General features: G+C 41.5%; 1 protein-coding gene and 1 long non-coding RNA gene across 6 annotated transcripts in view; both read left to right on the top strand.

Annotated features, from left to right (window-relative positions):
• The window catches only part of TAFA5 (TAFA chemokine like family member 5), a 594392-nt gene that overhangs the window by 427777 nt on the left and 149236 nt on the right, over positions 1-17379 (top strand). The window lies entirely within an intron of this gene.
• Positions 7989-13508, top strand: LOC120395433. Its single transcript, XR_005592627.1, has 3 exons — positions 7989-8059; positions 11000-11066; positions 13214-13508. It is a non-coding gene; the product is annotated as an uncharacterized LOC120395433 (long non-coding RNA).

Raw genomic sequence — 17379 nt, 5'->3', positions numbered from 1 at the left:
CTCCAGTTTATCAACATCTTTGTTGATTTATGGAAACCAGAACTAGACACAATGTTCCAGAAGCAGTGACTCTGGTACCAAATATAAAGGTAAAATAACCGCTCATAAAATAACTTTAATCCATTTAATGTGTGCCCTGTTAATTTTATATCATCTAATGTTTTCATCAAAATGTTGTGCGGTACCAAGTCAAAACACCTTACAGACATCTAAGTGCATTATGTCAACACAATTATATTTATCAACCAAACTTGTAATCTCCTAAAAAAAAAATCTAGTTAGTTTGACAGGATCTATTTTCCATAAACCCATGTTGATTTGCATTAATTACATTACTCCTCCTATAATTCTTTAATAATCAAGTCCCATATTAACCACTTGATTATCTTGCCCAAAATTGATATCAGGCCTATAACGACTCACATCATCCCATTTAGCCTTTTTTAAATATTGGCACAATGTTAACTGTCTTGCAGTCTTCTGGAACTTCCCCTGTGCTCTGCAACTTATTGAAAATCAACATTAATGGTCCAGCAAGCTCCTCCGCTAATTCTTTTAAATCTCCTGGATGCTGGTTATCTGGACCTGCTGATTTTAAAATGTTTAACTGTAGTTTCTTCTGTTAGCATTCTCCAGAAATATTAGCGGAATGGAAAGAGTGTTACCGTCTCAATATGATGAGACTATATCATCTGTTTTTTCCCCCCCAAACAGATAACAAATCTTTATTGCACACTTCTGCCTTTTCTTGTTATTAGTTCTACCATTTCTGTCTATTGAAAGACCGATACCAACATCAGGAATTAATTAATAACTTCTGGTTTACATTCATTATTATCAACTTCCTTTTTTCTTCGTGTATATATATATACACACATACATACATACACACACACACACTTATGAGCCAAGTCAATTGGGAGGAAGAATTTAATTAAAAAAATGGGAATGATACTTAGGAATTGTTTAAGAACACTTTACTAGATCCTAAAAAGCCACAAAAAAGGAGGACATATTGGTTTAAAAAAAAGACACAATCAAAGAAGAAGGTCGTATTGGTTTAAAAAAAAATAAACCTGCTTTAAAGGAGAAGTGAAAACCACTATAAATATATAGATATGCTGGCTTTTGGGGCCTATAATAAATTAAACAATTCCTGATTATCATTCACATTTTTCCTGATTAAGTTCTTCCTTCCAGCTGATTTGGCTCATAATTGTTTTCAGTTTTGTGAAAACAACGAGGAGTCCAATACCTCTCTTGGAATTGACATCTCCTCATCAATTATTGGGAGTGGACCACATCCACCCTGACTGAATGGGCCTTTTCAACACTGGTTCTCCACTTGTAAAGTAACTCCCGTCTCTTCATGTGCCAGAATATTTATGCCTGTATCTGTAGTTTTCACTCCATGCATCTGAAGTGGGTTTTTTACCCACAAAAGCTTATGCCCAAATAAATCTGTTAGTCTTTAAGGTGCCACCAGACTCCTTGTTGTTTTTGTGGATACAGACTAATAGAGCTACCCCTCTGATACTTTGTACTTTTGTGAAATTGAGCCAATTAAAGCACCAAGTATCTACATTACTGTTCTGGGTTTTACTGTGTTTGTTCATTATAAATGTGATCAAGATATAATCACTTGGACCTAAGCTACCTGTAGAGGAGTTGACTCACCCCTGCAGCACCTCCTGCTGGTGACTTTGAGGAATTAGCTCTTTCCAACTCCAGAGAAACCTCTGCAGGCCAGTGATCCACTTGTCCTCTGCCCCCCTGTGTCCCTTCTGGACCCTGGTGCCCCTTTAACTGGGGTGCTGCCCACTGGTAGTACCCCACCAATCTGGGTCTCCCCTCCCTGGGGAACCCCCAACCCACTATCCCCACTTCACCTCAGTTTTGGCTCCTGCCCAGTCTCCATCTAGCCCCCATGCCCTGGGGCAGACTGCAGTATCAGCCACTCATCATAGGCAAAGAGGTCTGGACTGGCTGCCTTTACCCACCCTCAGGCTACCCCTCTGCAAACCCAGTGCCTAGGTGGGCCTAGAACTAGGCCCTGCAGCCTGGGGAGTTGCTGGCCTAGGGCTTGCCAGCTCCTAAGGCCTCTCCCCAGCCCAGCAGTCCCCTGGGTGAGTTCCACAGCAGCCAGGCCTGTCTCCCTCTCTAGTCAGAGAGACACTGCTGCTTCTGGCATCCCTGGCCTTCTTATAAGGCTCAGTTACTTAGTTTGGGGTGTGACGCCAGCTGCAGCCACTTCCCCCAATCAGACCGGGTTTTACCTTGCCCAGCCCCAGCTCTCTGCAGGGCTTTTCTAACCCCTTCCGGGCTGGAGTGGGTGGTCACCCCGCTACACTACCATTATTTTTGAGTTCTGTGATCAGTTCCTCTTTATCTGTTAGAACAAGGTCTAATAAAGAATTCCTCTGTACTGGCAGTACTACTTTTTGAATTAGGAAATTGTAATCCATAATATTTAGAAATTACAAGGATGTTTTACTACTGGCAGCATGAGACCTTCAGCATTGCAGTCCTCCATAAGCACACAGCTTTTTTCCTAAATATTATAGATACATATGTAAGGAGGGTCATCCTGTTTCCTAGAGTGATTTGATGGTCTGTAGCAGACACCAACTATTTCCCCATCTTTTGCTTTATCTGTAAGGACATTAATGCTTAAGTATTCAAGATCATTATGGTCTGATTTATCCATGACTCAAAAAGAGGTAACACCATTTTTGACACAGAGTGCCATTCCCTCCCCCCTTTTGCCTACTCAGTTGTTTCTAAACAAGTTATAGCCATTGATTTTAACATTCCAGTAGTGTGAATCATTCCATCAGGTTTCCATAATAACAACTAGATTTAATTTATGCTCATAAATGAGCAATTACAATTCCTCTTATTTACTACTCAGGCCTCTATAATAGGTGTACAGGCAGTTAAATAATTTCTTCTCTTCACGCCCTTTGATACCCTGTTTGTTTTTATTCTCCACATCTTGGTTTTGTGCTGGGTGCTCATATCTTTCCTTTATTTACCTTTTGCTTTTAGTTTAACCCCCTCCTGACTACTCTAGCCCATCTGTCCCCAAGGAGATTACTTCCCCCTTCTACTGAGATGGAGGCATCCAAACTATGCAGCCTCCTTTCCCCATGGAAGCTGGGCCAATGTTCCACAAAACCAAAACCCTACACCACTTACCTAGCCAACGATTCACTCCCAGAATCTTCTGCCTTCTGTCTGTGCTCATGGGACAGAAAGGATCTCAGAAAAGATGGATTGGACATGCTTCTTCTTAGCACACTTTGAGTTCCCTGAAGTCATCTAGTATCTCTGAGATATCAACAATACAGTGCATTAGTGATTATATGAACCATCACTAATAAATCATTTGACATCTACTTCAGAAGCCTAGCCAATCTGAAAGTGACATCTCATGTCTTAGCTCTAGGAAGGCAGCATAACATCCTATAATCTACCTGTCCCTTGCAAAATGTTCTTTTGATTTGCCTGAATATTGATTCTCCAACAAGTATTGTCTTTCTTCCTTGGACAGTTGGAGAACTCTTTACGGGCAAGCTTGGGCCAAACTCCCATCTACATGTGTGTGTGTCACACATCTCTCCTTTTCCTTGTAGCAGCTGGATTTTTAGAGGTGTCATCCATGTTATGGGGTGGGTATTGACTTGAAACGTCTAGCTGTGTGGAATTCCTTGTAGTCATCTCTCTGTTGTCCACAGCCTGCCTATTCTCATGTGTCTCCAGCCACACAGAATGACTCTGTGACCTCCTGTCTCTCATCACTGTATAATCACTTGTACCTAAGCTACCTGTAGAGGAGTGGACTCACCCCTGCTGGTGACTGTGAGGAATTAGCTTCTCTCTCTGATTCCTTGGTGGCCAGCTCTGTTCTTCCTTGAGCCTGGATTATTGGTGTTTCCCAAACTGCCTGTCTAGGAACTACTCAACACTTCTGATTCTCAGTAGCATCTCAACTTGCCCCTCCAATCCAAAATCTTCTCCTGAAGCAAAGCCACCAACTTGCACTTCATGCACATGAAATCCCTTCTGTCTTCAGACAGGAAAGAAAATATGTCACATTCATTGCAGATCACCATCACTGTTCCAGCACTGGCTATCTTGATATCACATGTAGTGCTGAAGCTGGAAGGAAAGCCCCTCACACTCTCTACAAAACTCCTTTTTTAGCTGCTTCTATTCACAGCAAGTGACTTTTTATACCAAGTCTACCCTGATTAGCTCAGCTCAGCTCCATCTATCACTATCAGAAGGTAATTAACCACTCAGGGACTTCAAACAAGTAGGCTGATCAAAACTCTAAGGGCTAGAGCCTGTTGGCCTTTAGCAAGACATCCTGCTTACTCAGGAGCCCATGGCGCAGCTATGCACACCATACACAGAGGTCAAACACAGTCAACCAAACAATCCACACATGGACCAAGTGCAGCACTCACCAAGTCCCACTTCCTCCAAGCATGGAGTCTGCAGCTACTCCCTCCAAAACTCCCATGTTAGTTGCCTCTGTTCGCAACTCTATGTGAGCTGGATGCTGGAATAGCTTCTAGACTATACAATTCTAATAAATGAGTAGCTTTCATTGTTTCAACTAATACCCTGGCTAGTTTATTTGTAATCACAATATTTTTTTCTTTTCCTTGTGCATTGTATGTTTGGTGAGTCCTCTAACAAAAAATATCTGTGAAATGCTTCACTTTTACTTCTTTATTTTTAAAATCAAAGAGATTACTGCATTTCCCCTCCTTTAATTTTAGTGAGAGGTGTGGCAGGTGCAATTCTCAGTTCCGTGTCTGTGAAATCCCTCCCTCCCTCCCTCACCCCGGAGCACCAGCGGGTGCCCTAGAGCCCCCCTCCCCCCTCCAGAGAAGCAGCTCTGCCCCCAGAATCCCCCAGAACACCCAGGGTTTAATCAGGAGTATATAGTACAAGTCATGGACAGGTCCTGGGACTGTGAATTTTTATTTATTGCCTGTGACTTGTCCATGACTTTTACTAAAATTACACATGACTAAATCTTAACCTTAGCTATAGATTCTTCTGACCCAGTCCCCCCTACCAAGCCTATTTCTGCTCCTATATCCCCTTCCCCATGTCCTTGATCCTGTTCCTATTCTCTTTTTCACCTGTCCACCCTCCCGCCTGACACTAGCCTTTTCCTTCATGCTGCCATTGTCTACCGTGGCACAGCAGTCCTTTACCTGTCCCCCATCCACCCTTTCAACATCTCCATACTCCATCTGTTCCTGTCCTCCCTGTTCCCTTTGCTCCTGCTACCCACCCTCTCCTGAAGGCCCTCCCCCTGCTCTTAACTCCTATGCATTCAAGTCAGATGGCTTTCTTCTTTTTTTCCATGTTGCGTGGGCCCTGGGCATCAGCTACGGTTGCCAACTTTCTAATCGCACAAAACCAAACACCCCTGTCCTGCCCCTTCCCCGAGGCCCTATCCTGTGCCCCGCACCTTCTCCGAGGCCCCACCCTTGCTTGCACCATACCCCCTCCCTCTGTCGCTTGCTCTTCCCCACTCACACTCACTTTCACCAGGCTGGGGTACGGGAGGAGGGTGAGAGCTCCAGCGGGGGGAGGCAGGCTCTGGAGTGGGGGAAGGGATGAGGGTTTTGAGGTGCAGGACAGGGCACTGGGCTGGGGCAGAGGGTTGGGGTGTATGGGAGGTATGGGCTCTGGGATGAGGTTGTGGGCTCTGGGTGGGGCCAGAAATGAGGGGTTCAAGGTGCGGGAGAGGGCTCTGGGATGGGGCAGGGAGTTAGGGTGTGGGGGGGAGGACTCTGGCTGGGGGTGTACCCTCTGGGGTGGGGCCAGGGATGAGGGGTTTGCGGTGAAGGAGGGGGTTCCGGGCTTGGGCAGGGAGTTGGGTTGTGGGGAGGGTGTGAGGTCTCTAGCTGGGGGGTGGGTTCTGGGGTGGGCCTGGGGGCGAAGGGTTTGGGGTACAGGAGGGGGTTGAGGACGGGGGGGTTGAGGTGCAGGGTCCCAGTGGTGCTTACCATGGCTCCCAGGAAGCTGCCACCAGGTCCCTGCAGCCCCTACGCGGCCAGGAAGGCTCTGCGTGCTGCCCTTGGGCCCACAGGCACCGCCCCCACAGTTCCCATTGGTTCAGGTTCCCAGCCAATGGGAGCTGCGGGGGCGGCGCCTTAAGGGACGAGGGCAGCACGCAGAGTCTCCCTTGTTATCCATGCACTTAGGGGCTGCAGGGACCTGATGGCCACTTCCGGGAGCGGTGTGGAGCTAGGACATGCAGGGAGCTTGCCTTAGCCCTGGGCCCCCGCTGCGCTGCCAACTGGACTTTTGACAGCTGACTGGAGTTGCCAAGGTCCCTTTTTGACTGGGCATTCAGGTCAAAAACGGGACGCCTGGCAACCCTAGCATCAGCAGAGGGAGCACTGAGAGCACACAAGAGAGTGTCTTCCTGATCTCAGTTATTAAATCTGTGTTCACAGTGGCTCCCAGCGACTGGGAGGAGCAATTGCAGAAGTCCCACTCAGTTGCAACAGGACTGGGCTGGAGTATACTCAATGCAATGTAATCTTTGGAGAATTTTGTAGCCCTACTCTAACAAAACTTTACTGCACATGTGAAAATTGTTATTTTTGGTCACTTATAACTTGGCCAAAACTGGGCAGTTTTTCACAGAGATAGAAAAAGGCACACACCTTCCTCCAGAGACACTCCACTGCCAAATTTCAAGACTCTGTGACAAAGCATGGGAATGCTAGAGCTTCTCAGCTAAACCCTTGTAAGGATCTTTTAACATGGGGGAACCCCAGTCCCACCCCACTCAAAAACATATTTTCCCCTAATCACAGTTGAACCATTCTAGCTGAAACTTTCCAAAAGAAATCAGTGTGAGGCTGATATCTGGCATGGAAAATTTCTGCCCAAACAGTTTGGCAAAGTTATGAGACACTGAAAAGAGTGTCTTATAATGAAAAGGATTGGGCAATCTTAACGAGAGGTGGTGCAATATGGAACATACACTGTAATCTATTAATCTTGTGTATTAATTATATCAATTTCTTATAGCCAGTAAAATGCTAAAAAAAAACTATGACCCCAGAACAAAATAGTAGCCCTTGTGCAGAACACTTATGCCAGTGATGTCAGCTTATTTTCAAATTAGACTCTGGACATTTTTTAACTCTCTCTCCTGATTGGTTGTTTGTTCCTGCCTGCCTGCCGTCCTGTGGCTACATCTTTTCCATCCATCCCTCTTCCTCCTATCAGTGTCCCTTTCCCTCTTCCTTTTAGTTTCCAAATCCTTTGAGGAGCAGATTAAAATTCCACTCTTCCCCACATTGTTCAAGGAAACAATTTTGAGGTACTTGAAGTAGTGAGAAAGATCTTCAGCTCAGAGACTGGGCTGAATGAGGAGAGGATGGAGGCAGGGAGCAGGGAGAGTAGGAAATGAAGAACAGTTTTGATGGATGGCCTCAATTGTCTGTCTTAAAAATTCAGTGAGATACTAGGCAGAGATGGAAAGGCAGGTTGAAAGTAGAGGACAGTTGTTCAGGCTTCCACTCTCCTACAAATCTATAAGTAACATTTATTAACTTGAATTTTGGTGGTGTATGTGCACACATGCTCAATCAGTAATATCTCGGTACCACATTTCTTCCCCCAGTCATATCAAGCAGACAAAACTTTCAATGCAGAGTATGGAAAGCGAATGCTCAGTACTTAGCTTTTTCCCCCCCCTCCTCCCAATTTCTTTCCAAGTGAGCTGCTTTTGATCAAAGAGACATAATTAAAGAATTAAGTGAGTTTACCTCTAATAGACTGCCTGCAGTTTTCCACTGCATTTTTTGCCAAGCAACAGTCTACTTTACATGATTGTCTATTACACTCATTAGGAAACTAAGCAAGCTAATTGTGTTTCTCTGGGAGAAAAATAAATGAAAGGTAGAAAAGGTGTGTAATGCTTTGATGAGATGAATGTGTGTGCATGCTCAAAGCCTGCTTGTGTTCATTTAGCACATGCATCAGCTTGTAAAGTATCTTTAGCTTTCATGTGGTATGTATGATGATCTTTTGTCATTTTGATTGTGCCTTACCCAGTGGCTGGTAGGTCAGGGAGGTGGCTGGTGTTCTGGAAGAGGCTTCATTCTCTTTGACAAGAGGAAGAATAGTGATTAGTTCAGCTGCTTAGTTGGGGCTCTACACTGCAACCTAGATTGATTTCATAAAGGCAACAGTTTTGGGGTTATTTTTGTCTGTTCCACCCTGTCCCCTCTTTCTGGAATGCTTTCTGAGTAAATTCTTTGCTTGCAGAACAATGACACATTCCTTTGCTCTGGATGATAAATATTTATGCCCAAGAAGAGCAGAAAGCTCACTTTTGGATGCTTTCCCATTTTACAGTGTGCTGGCTTTTGGCCTGATCTCTGTATTTAGAAAACATTGTGTATACCTGCATGCTTTCTTGACTCAATTTTCTATTGCTAATGGGTCCACAGTCACTGCTGCATGAGAGCCCTACTACACACTTTAACATTTCAATGAACAGTCACAACACTTAATGAAAGCAAGCTGAAAATGTGTAGCTATTTTTCTGTGTGTAATCTTATTTTATGGAGTGTCATAGCTGACCTCAGGAAAGAGTGCGGCACTCAAACTGTAAACATGACTTGCAAAGCACTTTACAAATACATTGTTAAAACTGTACAGTTAAAAAAATGCAAAAATGACTACTACAGCAATATTAAATTGTTTGATTTCACAAATATAGGCTTTTATAGTCCTGTTTTTCTTATTAACTGAGAAATTATCACATTTCTGGGTTTAGATTCCCCCTCTCCCCCTCCCACTTTAACATATTATTATTTTTAAAAATCCAGAATACATCCAGTGGTAATATTTTTTTTTAATTAAGGAAGTTGTTTAGGTTAGGAATGTGTTTTCCACCTTAGATGCTAGTACTGTTATTTTGCTAGAATTTAACTAGGCTGACCCAGTTGCCTAAGCCCAGTGGTTTTTGGAAGGTTAGATTAACAGGGCAGCATCTTATTATTCTACATTGTCATAGCTGTATCTTTGCAACAGAAAAAAAGAGCGACTAAATTCAAAAAGGCCAGGGGAAGCTTAGAATTTGAAAAAAAAATACTGAATGCAACATCTGTAGTATGTAAGGTCTTGGAAAAAATTTTGAAGGAGAGGGTAAAGGACATTGAGGTCAATGGTAATTGGGACAAAATACAACATGGTTTCACAAAAGGTAGATCGTGCCAAACCAACCTGATCTCCTTCTTTGAGAAAGTAACAGATTTTTTAGACAAAGGAAATGCAGTGGATCTAATTTACCTCGATTTCAGTAAAGCATTTGACACGGTTCCACATGGGGAATTATTAGTTAAATTGGAAAAGATGGGGATCAATATGAAAATTGAAAGGTGGATAAGGAACTGGTTAAAGGGGTGACTACAACGGGTCGTACTGAAAGGTGAACTGTCAGGCTGGAAGGAGGTTACTAGTGGAGTTCCTCAGGGATCAGTTTTGGGGCCAATTTTATTTAACCTCTTTATTACTGACCTTGGCACAAAAAGTGGGAATGTGCTAATAAAGTTTGCGGATGACACAAAGCTGGGAGGTATTGCTAACACAGAGAAGGACCGGGATATCATACAGGAAGATCTGGATGATCTTATAAACTGGAGTAATAGTAATAGGATGAAATTTAATAGTGAAAAGTGCAAGGTCATGCATTTAGGGATTAATAACAAGAATTTTAGTTATAAATTGGGGACACATCAGTTGGAAGTAACAGAGGAGGAGAAGGACCTCGGAGTATTGGTTGATCACAGGACTATGAACCGCCAATGTGATATGGCCGTAAAAAAAGCCAATGCGGTTTTAGGATGCATCAGGCGAGGTATTTCCAGCAAAGATAAAGAGGTGTTAGTACCATTATATAAAGCACTGGAATACTGTGTGCAGTTCTGGTCTCCCATGTTTAAGAAGGATGAATTCAAACTGGAACAGGTTCAGAGACGGGCTACTAGGATGATCCGAGGAATGGAAAACCTGTCTTATGAAAGGAGACTGAAAGAGCTTGGCTTGTTTAGCCTAACCAAAAGAAGGTTGAGGGGGGATATGAATAAATATATCAGAGGGATTAATATTAGGGAGGGAGAAGAATTATTTAAGCTTAGTACCAATGTGGACACAAGAACAAATGGATATAAACTGGACTCTAGGAAGTTTAGACTTGAAATTAGATGAAGGTTTCTAACCATTAGAGGAGTGAAGTTCTGGAACAGCCTTCCAAGGGGAGTAGTGGGGGCAAAAGACATATCTGGCTTTAAGACTAAGCTTGATAAATTTATGGAGGGGATGGTATGATGGGATAGCCTAATTTTGGCAATTAATTTGGCAATTGATCTTTGATTATCATCAGCTAAGTATGCCCAGTGATCTGTGATGGGATGTTAGATGGGTTGGGATCTGAGTTACTACAGAGAATTCTTTCCTGGGTGCTGGCTAGTGAGTCTTGCCCACATGCTCAGGGTTTAACTGATCACCATATTTGGGGTCGGGAAGGAATTTTCCTCCAGGGCAGATTGGCAGAGGCCCTGGAGGTTTTTCGCCTTCCTCTGCAGCATGGGGCATGGGTCACTTTCTGGAGGATTCTCTGCAGCTTGAGGTCTTCAAACCGCAATTTGGGGACTTCGATAACTCAGACATAGGCTAGGGGTTTGTTATAGAAGTGGATGGGTGGGATTCTGTGGCCTGCATTGTGCAGGAGGTCAGACTAGATGATCATAATGGGCCCTTCTGACCTTAAAGTCTATGAGTCTAAAACAAAAATTGAGAAACACCTTAATATCATTAGGTCTAATTGACTTTTTTCATTATTGCAATTTCTCTCTCTGTGATGCTGAGGCAGAGTTGGTTGGTTTGTTTTTCGGCGGCTACTGCTATGTGTTTCAATGAGTCAATTAAAATCTCTTTCATGCAGATTGTTCCAGGAACAGATGTGCCTGCCAAGCTGGGCCAAGAAAATGTGCAGTGAGGTTACAAAGAAGGTGGGCCTTCATTATACCCTGCTAAAATCTTAGCAGATGCTGATTGAGCATACCTAGAAGTGATATTTCAGTCACTTGTTACTTTATTTATTTATTATTCTTAATTTTCTCCATTCCCAACATTAGGAAAGGGTGAAAGCAGCACTCCTCCTTAAGGATAATGGTGCAGAGTGTCAAGTTTCAGACTACTGTTGTTTTTGCTGAAGTCTTGTCTGAAAAGGGGTGTGTGTGTTTTAAATGGGAAAAGGGTATTTGATCAATGATGTCAAATTAAAAAGGGTCAGAAAAACATTTCTGATTTTTTTTTCCAACTGCTGTTTGCTGAGAATGAACAGGGACAGTTTGAATGCAAAATTAATATTTCAGTCATGAACAGCTGACAACAAATGGAAACCCTTCAGCAATTTTTAAAAGTCACCAGTGACTTAAAATCATACTTGCCTCTGAAAAATATTTTAGCTGCTGTTCTTATAAGTAATGCCTAAGACTAGTCTAACTGCAAGAGATCAGAGCAAAAAGTCTGTTTCTTCAATGTGTTTACTTTGGATATCTGACAACATTTTGTGTAATACCACTTTCTTACCTGTTTGTGGGACCAACCTTCACAGAGCAACAAGGGAGAGAAAAACATATATACATATAGGAGTGTTGCTTGTAAAACCACATGGCATGGGAACTCAGGAACAGATAAAGTATCTGCAATTCCTGTCAATTCACGTTTTAAAAATTCACTAGTTTTCAAGTTTAACTATAGCTTTCACTATCACCAACAGCTACTGAAAGTAAAACAAACAAACAAACAAACAAACAAAACCCCCACAACTATAAAGGGCAAATATTATTCATATATCATTTCCCTTCGTGTCATCAAAGGATTCTGGAGATTTACAAACTAAAGCCAAAGGCATAACACACACAACCGTAGAGGCTCCCACCAAAGACCTGGTGTGTTTTAATATGGTTGGAAAGAGAAAACAAATGTAATTTGTTACATTGGAGAGTCTACCCACTTGTGTTAAGAAGGATGAAAATAACACTAAGCATCTGTCATCTTCAAATGTTAGGCAGATACAATGAGCTGATTAAGAATTTAATCTCTCTCCTTTTTAAACTCAAATTAGTGCAGATGTGAGAGAGCAATAGTTGGAATGAGTTCATATAGACTTTTAGAGAAATGAATGAGACTGGGCCAAAACCTATTCTTATTTACATTGGCATACGCCAGGAGTAACTAATTTGAAGTTGATAGGGTAAAACAGATTTAAATGAGTAGACAATCAGGTCTGTAGTTTCCCAACTCTTGTTCGTTCAGATTACTTAAGATTGTATACCTTTTTTAGCTTCAGAATTGGCTAGGTTGCATTTTATCTTGATCAAATGAATTCCCAGTGAATACAGCAGTGCTGCTAGCAGGATCTCTTTTGGTGGCTACAGTTTCAGCATATTAAGAAAAATGGTCCTTGTGCCTGTTAGATAAGGAAGCTAAGTGCTCCTTTGTGTTTCTAATATAGCTGTATCCTGGCCGATTACTTCTTCATTAATTTGTTCAAACAGAAAAGCATCTATGAGATGATTTTCCCCCCTTAAACATCTATGCACAAAGGGGAAAATACCAAATTGAGAGGGAGGGGAACAGCACACCAAACACCTTGGATAAATTGTGAAATCTGGCTATAGAATATCAATATTTTTTTATTTCCTCTTTGTCATCAGAATCCAGAATGACTTTTTTCAGATCTGAGATGAACTGGCATCTCAAGCAAGGTTCATTTAAGGAAAGAATGGGCAATGAAACAAAACACACTAGAAGTTACTATGGAATCACTCCTCAGGGTTTCCTGATGAAATGAAGCAAGATAATCTTATATTATATAAAGAATATTAGATCAAGGGGTTTGGGTCAGATATGTTAAGAGACTTATTACATTTTTTCCCCTATATGATTGTGGGGTATGTGACAGATCATCTTTTTTAACATATAGTGGGCTGGAAGCTCGGATGGTTTTAAGAAAGGCTCTAAGAGCTATTGAGCTGTTTCTGTTTGACAGTCATAGGCTAGATTCCCTCATTTATATTTAACTGTAATCATCAGCTTTGAGAACAGTTTCTAATTTTAAACACATGCTGCTTTTTTTTTTTCGCTTCAGAAAAGCTTTAATTTGCTTGGGTGCATCTCTAATTTAACTGCCGACACACTTCAGTCCTGGAGTGGACTTTGTACATGAAAACTGTGCTGCCAAAAACTGCTGCCTGTTTCTTCTGAGAGTAAAGATGGACTTCTGGTTGAAACCCAGGCCTTGGGTGTCAGATGAACTGTGTGTTATTCCCGGCTTTATGGCTATCTTCCTGTGCAATCTTGAATAAATATCACCTCTCTGTGCTTCATATAATAACTGTCTCACAGAGATGTCATATAGCTAAGTTAATCAGTACCTGGAAAGTGCAAATAGAGGTTTAAAGTAGTAGTAGTATTTCTTGTCATACTACCCAAATTCAATATCTGTTTTCTAACCATATGCAGAAATATGTGGAGATGTTTATAAATCCTGCCTTTCCTGCCATCACTTCCAGTAGTGTTTCTTTGCAAGCTTATGTCAGAGCCCCACATTTCAATTAATACACCATGTGGCATCAGTAAAAGTGTGTTTAGACAGTGCACTTTACAGCAAAATTGTGACATTTGCCTAGATGTCTGTGTATTTAATCATCACTCAGCTTCATAAACTGCTTGCCTTTACTGTAGGGCAATGCTAAACCCAGGGGGAGGAAATTATAATGGCCACCAGGGTATGTTCATATTTGTACAGAATGTTGTCCATTTAACAAAGATGAACATGAAACAAAAATCCATATGTTTGGATTTGTTGATGCGTTATTAATTATGGAAAGGATCACAGCATAACACAATGAGAAATAATTTAAGATGATTCAGAAAAATATAAATCTCAGGCTTTAGAGTGTAATTCTTTGGTGAGAAACATCCAAATCCTAATCTCTACTCCTGTAAGAAACAGTCTGTGTGAAATGTCACTCATGAATCTGTGGCTTAGTGTTAGATTCATCAGAGAGTTTAAAAATATATGGCAGAATAACAGGGCTTGGAGCCAGAAGACTTTGACTCTCTTTCTGGCTTTGCAAACAGAGTTACTGTGTGTGATCTTGGGCAAACACTTGGGCAAGCATATAAATTCATGATTAGACATCTGAATAAGATACACATGGTTTCCATTAATATCAGACCCTTTGAAAGTTAGGTCACTTATTGAACTGTCTAAATGTTGATGTATGTGTCTAGCTTTAATGAACTCACTGACAGCTCTAGGTACTCAGTACCTCTGCAAAATCAGGCTACTTACTTAAGTGCCCAAATGTGAAATTAGCTAACTAACTTCAAGTACCCATGTTTGTGTGTAACACAATCTTCTTTGGTTTCCCCCTTATGTGAATGGAGTTTGATGTTTCCCAGTCCCTCAAGCTTGTGAGACTTATTTAATTGAGTATTTGGAGAGACCAAATAGTAGTAGACATCTTTCACTGTAAGATACTATAATTACCCATTTGAAACAATAACAAAATATCTGTATACCATGATATAACAGAAACTTCAGATGGCTGTAGCAAGTGTCCTTGAGATTGTTTTCAGTAACCAGAGTGTTGCTTGCATATGTTAGTGGAGAGAATTCACAACATACATCATAAACCCTCATCATCTATCTAACCACAGAGATCACTTAAGCAGACAGAAAGTGTTCAGCTTCCTCACTGTTACCATGGGCAATTTTTATTGGAACCATGATAGGGTGCCCACATGGATGAGAAATTCATTTTGCTGTCAAACAGCATGTGTAAGTGAAGTAGCATTCTTTTGAAAAGATTACTGCAAATTGATATAAATTAAGGTCTGCTTTCTGTGAAGGAGGAAGTTAATCGAAGTAGGATTAAAGCTATAGGTTGCTTTCATTCTGTAGAGGTGCTTCACTGATTTGTTAAATAATGGATTATTTGATGTACTGTACTGGGACTGATGTAGGTCATTTTTATCTTGGACTGCTCCAAATTTAAGGAGAGAGGGGAAAATATTGATGCATTGTAATTTGCCAAATTCCAGGTTAGAATCAATATAATGAGCAAATAAATCCTTCTAACTCTTGTTTCTTTTACCATATGTTAAGACCTAAACTTCTTTTGTATCCTTACTTTATTTCACAGCCCCTCAAAACAATTACATAAATATTTCAATTATATTTCTTTTAATTACTATCCTACTGAAATAAATCTTTTATTAAAAAAGGCATTAATATTTGTCTTCAGCAAATGTCAGGATCAAACAGGTCTCAAGAAATTTAATCGGATTTCTTTTGACATTGCAAGGAGTGGTTAAAGCGATGCTTGACCTTATTTGTTTTTTACTCTTCTCTGTTTTAAAATTACATGTAATTCCATATAATTTTCCAGTCCCCGAACAGGTGCTTTTGGTACAGTAACTCCTCACTTAACGTTGTAGTTATGTTCCTGAAAAATGTGACTTTAAGCAAAACAATGTTAAGTGAATCCAATTTCCCCATAAGAATTAATGTAAATGGGGGAGGGGTTAGGTTCCAGGGAATTTTTTTCACCAGACAAAAAAAATTATATTATATAGATATACACATAGTATACGTTTTAAACAAACAGGTTAATACTGTTCACAGCTATGATGATTTGTGAAGCTTGGTTGAGGTGGTGAAGTTAGAGGGATATTTCCCAGGGATTGCCTTACTACTAAATGATGAACTAGCACTCGGCTGAGCTCTCAAGGGTTAACACATTGGTGTTAAGGTAGCCTCGCACACAAGGCAGCATGGACATGAGGGAGGGGAGAAAGCGTAGCAGACAGAGACAGACACACACACACAGCTTGTGTGTGGTGGAGAGAGCGATAGAGATGCACACAGCCCCTTTAAGTAAGCTGAACCACTCTTAAGTGCATTGTCTTTTTAAGTGGATCAGGAAGTTGAGACAGCAGCTGCTGTCCCAAGCTCTCTCTGTCTCTCTCCATCTGTGTCCCCTCCCTGCTCTATATAGAGAAGGGGTAAGAGGGGTGCAGGAGCAGGGGAGAGGGGGACACCCTGACATTAGCCCCTCCCTCCCCCCCTGCACAGCAAGCAGGAGTCTCTGGGAGCAGCTTCAAGGCAGAGGGCAGGAGGGGGAGGGACAGCTGAACTGCCGATTGGTAGCCTGTGAGCGGCTGCAGCACAGGGAACTTAGGGGAGTGGGGAGCTGATAGGGGGGCTTCTGGTCCACCCTGGTTACAAGCCCCCACCAGCTAGCTGCAACGGGCTGCTCTTCCTGCAAGTAGTGGACAAAGCAGGCAGCTGCCCAACGATGTTAGAAGGGAGCATTGCACAACTTTAAATGAGCATGTTCCCTAATTGATCAGCAATGTAACAATGAAACAACATTAACCAGGATGACTTTAAATGAGGAGTTACTGTACTTGTAAAAGAAAAAATAGAACTGGATGACTTAGAGACTCTGGCTTTAAAAGATAATTAACACTAATAGAGCCTTGCATAAGTCACCAGGTTCAATTCAAATATAGTCCATTATGGGTATGACTCAAAAGCCATTACATTATAAAAGCTGTTCAGTATATTACATGTTATGATTGGGGGTGGGGTTCAGTCTAGCTCTTAATAAAAGCCAACATCACAAAAATCCACCATTACCGTTGACCCACATTTGCACACATGCTCCAAAGTCCTGAATGGGCAATTGGAGACCAAACTTCCCTTTCATCTGTATAAATGATCACTCTGAGATCAAGGTGGAGATACATTAGTCTGACTTATGGGGAAGCTGGTATTGTCACTGATTATACCCCACCTTTTCTATGGATAAAGAACCTGACTTCAGTGAGCGTTGGAGTATGTGTAAACGGAGAGTATTAGCCTCTAGAGATGTCTGACTGTTCAGATACACCATATTCAATTTAACTGACTTAATGTCATAAACTGTAGTGTGCAAATGCTTGTACAATTTGAAAAATTTACATGAGGATTTACTATATTTACATGGGAAAATCAGGAACTTGGGTGTATAATAGGCTGGTCAGAAGCATAATTAGTCAATTGCATGTGTAATTGTAGTTGTGCAGATGATCAATAAGGGGCTCAATTGCAAGTGCATTTTATGCGTGAAGATACATGCCTACATTGTTTCTAAATCAAACCCTAATATGTAAAACACAACAATATGTGTAGCACAGAATGTGCGGTGGAAAAGGGGGAAAGCAATACTTTGGTAAAACTAATGGAGTTTAATAGTTGTAACA

The sequence above is a fragment of the Mauremys reevesii genome, linkage group 1, assembly GCF_016161935.1.
Source record: "Mauremys reevesii isolate NIE-2019 linkage group 1, ASM1616193v1, whole genome shotgun sequence".
NCBI lineage: Eukaryota > Metazoa > Chordata > Testudines > Geoemydidae > Mauremys > Mauremys reevesii.
Note: the sequence above shows the minus strand (reverse complement) of the source record. Positions and strands in the feature narration are given on the sequence as shown.